We start from the raw sequence: 7,500 nt of genomic DNA on the forward strand, positions 1-7,500 counted from the left end.
CTGGAAGAGCAGTTTGAAAAAGGACCGGGGTAAAGAGGGGGAAAGCACCATATATGTGTCCGGGAAGGCGCCCCTCGGGCGGACACAGGTGTCTGCATGAGCCCCTGTCGCTCAGATGCTGGAAGATCAGTTTGAAAAAGGACCGGGGTAAAGAGGGGGGAAGCACCATATATGTGTCCGGGAAGGCGCCCCTCGGGCGGACACAGGTGTCTGCATGAGCCCCTGTCGCTCAGATGCTGGAAGATCAGTTTGAAAAAGGACCGGGGTAAAGAGGGGGGAAGCACCATATATGTGTCCGGGAAGGCGCCCCTCGGGCGGACACAGGTGTCTGCATGAGCCCCTGTCGCTCAGATGCTGGAAGATCAGTTTGAAAAAAGAACCAGAGGATAGAGGGGAAAAACACCATATTTGTGTCCGAAAATAGCTCACTTTGACTCGGACGCGTTCCCTGTGATTTCAGCCTGTCAGACATGGTGCACATAGTAACGAGATGGAGGTGTTTTGGTCGACCAGGTAAAAAACGAAAAATCGAGAGAAGGTAAAAAGTAGGTGAAAAATTAAGCCTCTCTCGTTAAGGTACTTAGAAAAAATCCCAAAAAAAAAATGAACTCCCATTGAAATGAATGGGGAAAAATTTTTTTCTCGTTTTTTTTCTAAGTACAACAACGAGAGAAGGTAAAAAATGGTTTTTTTTAGCCTCTCTCGTTAAGGTACTTAGAAAAAAACCCAGATTTTTTATTTTCTCGTTTTTTTTCTAAGTACAACAACGAGAGAAGGTAAAAACAGGTGCTTTTTAGCCTCTCTCGTTAAGGTACTTGGAAAAAATCCGAGACATGTTTGGTCTTCCCCACTGACAGTGCGCCTTTGCTGGGTAAGTTGTGGACGTGCCAGGCACCCCCGGGACACCGGTGGAACGCGGCCGGACTCGTGGTACTCCAACCCGGGCATAATTTTGGATATTTTCCGGTCCTTTTTTTCCCCACTTTCCCAACTTTTCTTCTGAATCACAGTGCGCCTTTGCTGGGTAAGTTGTGGACATGGCAGGCACCCCCGGGACACCGGTGGAACGCGGCCGGACTCGTGGTACTCCAACCCGGGCATAATTTTGGATATTTCCCGGTCCTTTTTTTCCCCACTTTCCCAACTTTTCTTCTGAATCACAGTGCGCCTTTGCTGGGTAAGTTGTGGACATGGCAGGCACCCCCGGGACACCGGTGGAACGCGGCCGGACTCGTGGTACTCCAACCCGGGCATAATTTTGGATCAAATTCGGGACTTTTGCCCACTTTCCCAACTTTTCTTCCCAATCACAGTGCGCCTTTGCTGGGTAAGTTGTGGACATGCCAGGCACCCCCGGGACACCGGTGGAACGCGGCCGGACTCGTGGTACTCCAACCCGGGCATAATTTTGGATCAAATTCGGGACTTTTGCCCACTTTCCCAACGTTTCTTCCCAATCACAGTGCGCCTTTGCTGGGTGCGTCGTGGACATGTCAGGCACCCCGGAACCCTGGTGGAACGCGGCGGGACTTGTGGGACTCGAACCTGGGTGTGATTTTGGACCAAATTCGGGACTTTTGCCCACTTTCCCAACTTTTCTTCCCAATCACAGTGCGCCTTTGCTGGGTGCGTTGTGGACATTGTAGGCACCCCGGAACCCTGGTGGAACGCGGCGGGACTTGTGGGACTCGAACCTGGGTGTGATTTTGGACCAAATTCGGGACTTTTGCCCACTTTCCCAACTTTTCTTCCCAATCACAGTGCGCCTTTGCTGGGTGCGTTGTGGACATTGTAGGCACCCCGGAACCCTGGTGGAACGCGGCGGGACTTGTGGGACTCGAACCTGGGTGTGATTTTGGACCAAATTCGGGACTTTTGCCCACTTTCCCTACTTTTCTTCCCAATCACAGTGCGCCTTTGCTGGGTAAGTTGTGGACATTGTAGGCACCCCGGAACCCTGGTGGAACGCGGCGGGACTTGTGGGACTCGAACCTGGGTGTGATTTTGGACCAAATTCGGGACTTTTGCCCACTTTCCCAACTTTTCTTCCCAATCACAGTGCGCCTTTGCTGGGTGCGTTGTGGACATTGTAGGCACCCCGAGACACTGGTGGAACGCGGCGGGACTTGTGGGACTCGAACCTGGGTGTGATTTTGGACCAAATTCGGGACTTTTGCCCACTTTCCCAACTTTTCTTCCCAATCACAGTGCGCCTTTGCTGGGTGCGTCGTGGACATTGTAGGCACCCCGGAACCCTGGTGGACCGCGGCGGGACTTGTGGGACTCGAACCTGGGTGTGATTTTGGACCAAATTCGGGACTTTTGCCCACTTTCCCTACTTTTCTTCCCAATCACAGTGCGCCTTTGCTGGGTAAGTTGTGGACATTGTAGGCACCCCGGAACCCTGGTGGAACGCGGCGGGACTTGTGGGACTCGAACCTGGGTGTGATTTTGGACCAAATTCGGGACTTTTGCCCACTTTCCCAACTTTTCTTCCCAATCACAGTGCGCCTTTGCTGGGTGCGTCGTGGACATTGTAGGCACCCCGGAACCCTGGTGGACCGCGGCGGGACTTGTGGGACTCGAACCTGGGTGTGATTTTGGACCAAATTCGGGACTTTTGCCCACTTTCCCAACTTTTCTTCCCAATCACAGTGCGCCTTTGCTGGGTGCGTCGTGGACATTGTAGGCACCCCGAGACACTGGTGGAACGCGGCGGGACTTGTGGGACTCGAACCTGGGTGTGATTTTGGACCAAATTCGGGACTTTTGCCCACTTTCCCAACTTTTCTTCCCAATCACAGTGCGCCTTTGCTGGGTGCGTCGTGGACATTGTAGGCACCCCGGAACCCTGGTGGAACGCGGCGGGACTTGTGGGACTCGAACCTGGGTGTGCTTTTGGACCAAATTCGGGACTTTTGCCCACTTTCCCAACTTTTCTTCCCAATCACAGTGCGCCTTTGCTGGGTGCGTCGTGGACATGTCAGGCACCCCGGAACCCTGGTGGAACGCGGCGGGACTTGTGGGACTCGAACCTGGGTGTGATTTTGGACCAAATTCGGGACTTTTGCCCACTTTCCCAACTTTTCTTCCCAATCACAGTGCGCCTTTGCTGGGTAAGTTGTGGACATTGTAGGCACCCCGAGACACTGGTGGAACGCGGCGGGACTTGTGGGACTCGAACCTGGGTGTGATTTTGGACCAAATTCGGGACTTTTGCCCACTTTCCCAACTTTTCTTCCCAATCACAGTGCGCCTTTGCTGGGTGCGTTGTGGACATTGTAGGCACCCCGGAACCCTGGTGGAACGCGGCGGGACTTGTGGGACTCGAACCTGGGTGTGATTTTGGACCAAATTCGGGACTTTTGCCCACTTTCCCAACTTTTCTTCCCAATCACAGTGCGCCTTTGCTGGGTGCGTCGTGGACATGTCAGGCACCCCGGAACCCTGGTGGAACGCGGCGGGACTTGTGGGACTCGAACCTGGGTGTGATTTTGGACCAAATTCGGGACTTTTGCCCACTTTCCCAACTTTTCTTCCCAATCACAGTGCGCCTTTGCTGGGTGCGTCGTGGACATGTCAGGCACCCCGGAACACTGGTGGAATGCGGCGGGACTTGTGGGACTCGAACCTGGGTATAATTATGGATCAAATTCGGGACTTTTGCCCACTTTCCCAACTTTTCTTCCCAATCACAGTGCGCCTTTGCTGGGTGCGTCGTGGACATGTCAGGCACCCCGGAACCCTGGTGGAACGCGGCGGGACTTGTGGGACTCGAACCTGGGTGTGATTTTGGACCACATTCGGGACTTTTGCCCACTTTCCCAACTTTTCTTCCCAATCACAGTGCGCCTTTGCTGGGTGCGTTGTGGACATTGTAGGCACCCCGGAACCCTGGTGGAACGCGGCGGGACTTGTGGGACTCGAACCTGGGTGTGATTTTGGATCAAATTCGGGCCTTTTGCCCACTTTCCCCAACTTTTCTTCCCAATCACAGTGCACCTTTGCTGGGTAAGTTGTGGACATGCCAGGCACCCCCGGGACACCGGTGGAACGCGGCGGGACTTGTGGGACTCGAACCTGGGTGTGATTTTTGATCATTTCGTGGCCTTTTGCTATGCATGCCTTCTCCCCGCTAGTTTGATGTGTGCTGCTGCAAAAGTTCCAAGAGGGCGTTTTTGCCCCCCTCCAAACTCCCTCTCTTTGTTTATAGTGCATATTTTCTGCTGGATCTACTCTCTATTTACTCCAAGGAAAAAAACTAGCCGGTCGCGGCAAATTTTTACAATCGGTCGCCAAACTACGGCACGAGGGCCGAACGCGGTACGCCGGCGTCCAAGATACGGCCCGGGGATTTTTTTGATTTTTTGGGCTTTTTTTGATTTTTTTGGACATGTTGGGCATCCCAGGACTCGGGTGCGACTGCAGGACGTGTGGGGCTCTAACCTGGGTGTGGTTTTTGGTCATTTTTCCGGACTTTTGCCCACTTTTCCAACTTTTCTTCCCAATCACAGTGCGCCTTTGCTGGGTGCGTTTTGGGCATGTGGGGGGCACCTCGGACTCGGGTGGGACGCGGCGGGACTTGTGGCACTCGTACCTGGGTGTGATTTTTGATCATTTTGTGGACTTTTCCCCAGACACTCTCCACTTGTCTACCCCACTTCCCCTGTGACTTTGCTGGGGGGGCGTTTCCCCGCTGTCCTTTGTAGTGTAAGGGTTACTTTTCTTTTTTTTCTGTCTGAAAATAGGGCCCCAAAAGGCCTCACACTCCCCGGGAAGACCTGATGGACGCCTCGGCGTCACTGAAACAGGCCAATCTGTCTGAAAATATGGCCCACGAAAGGCCTCACATTCCCCGGGAAGACCTGACGGACGCCCCGGCGTCACCGAAATACGGCAAACTGTCTGAAAATAGGGGCTCCAAGTGTTCCCCACTATTTCTGGCCCACAAAAGGCCTCTCATTCCCCGGGAACACCTGTAGGACTCCCCGGCGTCAAGGAAATACGCCAAACCGTCTGAAAATAGGGGCCCAAAAGAACTGGAAATAATGTGTTTAATTTGGGGGGTGATGTCTATAATTATGGGGGTGCATTGGAGGCGGGAGTCCACTGGAGGGCTCCACACCGTCTGAATATAGGGCCCCAAAAGGCCTGGAATTAATGTATTTAATTTGGGGGGTGCATTTGCAGCGGGAGTCCACCGGAGGGCTCCATTTCCCCACTCTTTTGTTGACATATGGCCACAAAAGGCCTCTCATTCCCCGGGAAGACCTGATGGACGCCCCGGCGTCACCGAAATAAGCCAAACTGTCTGAAAATAGGGGCTCCAAGGGTTCCCCACTCTTTCTGGCCCACAAAAGGCCTCTCATTCCCCGGGAACACCTGTAGGACTCCCCGGCGTCAAGGAAATCCGCCAAACTGTCTGAAAATAGGGCCCCAAAAGAACTGGAAATGATGCCTTTAATTTGGGGGGTGATGTCTTTAATTTGGGGGGTGCATTGGAGGCGGGAGTCCACTGGAGGGCTACACACCGTCTGAATATAGGGCCCCAAAAGGCCTGGAATTAATGTATTTAATTTGGGGGGTGCATTTGCAGCGGGAGTCCACCGGAGGGCTCCATTTCCCCACTCTTTTGTTGACATATGGCCACAAAAGGCCTCTCATTCCCCGGGAAGACCTGATGGACGCCCCGGCGTCACCGAAATAAGCCAAACTGTCTGAAAATAGGGGCTCCAAGGGTCCCCCACTCTTTCTGGCCCACAAAAGGCCTCTCATTCCCCGGGAACACCAAAAGAACTGGAAATAATGTGTTTAATTCAGGGTGCATTTGCAGCGAGTGTCCACCAGAGGGCTCCAATTCCCCAGCTATAGTCCTGGTACTCTAAAATGATGGCACTTAGTCAAATTTCCGCCTTTTTTTTGGACTTCCAGCGAGGAGAGGGACAATTTTGCGTTCCTGACCCAGGTGGAGGACCATAGCACGTCGGCCTTCTTAAAGGGACATCCTCCTAGGCACTTAGTCAAATTTACACCTTTTTTTTGGACTTCCAGCGAGGAGAGGGACTAATTTTGCTTTCCGTACCCGGGTGGAGAACCATAGCAGGTCAGCCTTCTTAAAGGGACATCCTCCTAGGCACTTAGTCAAATTTCCGCCTTTTTTTTGGACTTCCAGCGAGGAGAGGGACTAATTTTGCTTTCCGCACCCGGGTGGAGAACCATAGCAGGTCAGCCTTCTTAAAGGGACATCCTCCTAGGCACTTAGTCAAATTTACGCCTTTTTTTTGGACTTCCAGCGAGGAGAGGGACTAATTTTGCTTTCCGTACCCGGGTGGAGAACCATAGCACGTCGGCCTTCTTAAAGGGAAATGCTCCTAGGCACTTAGTCAAATTCACGCCTTTTTTTTGGACTTCCAGCGAGGAGAGGGACAATTTTGCGTTCCTGACCCAGGTGGAGGACCATAGCACGTCGGCCTTCTTAAAGGGACATCCTCCTAGGCACTTAGTCAAATTCACGCCTTTTTTTTGGACTTCCAGCGAGGAGAGGGACAATTTTGCGTTCCTGACCCAGGTGGAGGACCATAGCACGTCGGCCTTCTTAAAGGGACATCCTCCTAGGCACTTAGTCAAATTTACACCTTTTTTTTTGGACTTCCAGCGAGGAGAGGGACTAATTTTGCTTTCCGTACCCGGGTGGAGAACCATAGCAGGTCAGCCTTCTTAAAGGGACATCCTCCTAGGCACTTAGTCAAATTCACGCCTTTTTTTTGGACTTCCAGCGAGGAGAGGGACTAATTTTGCTTTCCGTACCCGGGTGGAGAACCATAGCAGGTCAGCCTTCTTAAAGGGACATCCTCCTAGGCACTTAGTCAAATTTACGCCTTTTTTTTGGACTTCCAGCGAGGAGAGGGACAATTTTGCGTTCCTGACCCAGGTGGAGGACCATAGCACGTCGGCCTTCTTAAAGGGACATCCTCCTAGGCACTTAGTCAAATTCACGCCTTTTTTTTGGACTTCCAGCGAGGAGAGGGACAATTTTGCTTTCCTGACCCAGGTGGAGAACCATAGCACGTCGGCCTTCTTTAAGGGACATCCTCCTAGGCACTTAGTCAAATTTACGCCTTTTTTTTGGACTTCCAGCGAGGAGAGGGACAATTTTGCTTTCCTGACCCAGGTGGAGAACCATAGCACGTCGGCCTTCTTAAAGGGAAATGCTCCTAGGCACTTAGTCAAATTCACGCCTTTTTTTTGGACTTCCAGCGAGGAGAGGGACAATTTTGCTTTCCTGACCCAGGTGGAGAACCATAGCACGTCGGCCTTCTTAAAGGTACATCCTCCTAGGCACTTAGTCAAATTCACGCCTTTTTTTGGACTTCCAACGAGGAGAGGGACTAATTTGGCGTTCCGTACCCAGGTGGAGAACCATAGCACGTCGGCCTTCTTAAAGGGAAATGCTCCTAGGCACTTAGTCAAATTCACGCCTTTTTTTTGGACTTCCAGCGA

This window comes from Nerophis lumbriciformis, unplaced genomic scaffold (genome assembly GCF_033978685.3).
Source record: "Nerophis lumbriciformis unplaced genomic scaffold, RoL_Nlum_v2.1 HiC_scaffold_74, whole genome shotgun sequence".
Lineage (NCBI taxonomy): Eukaryota > Metazoa > Chordata > Actinopteri > Syngnathiformes > Syngnathidae > Nerophis > Nerophis lumbriciformis.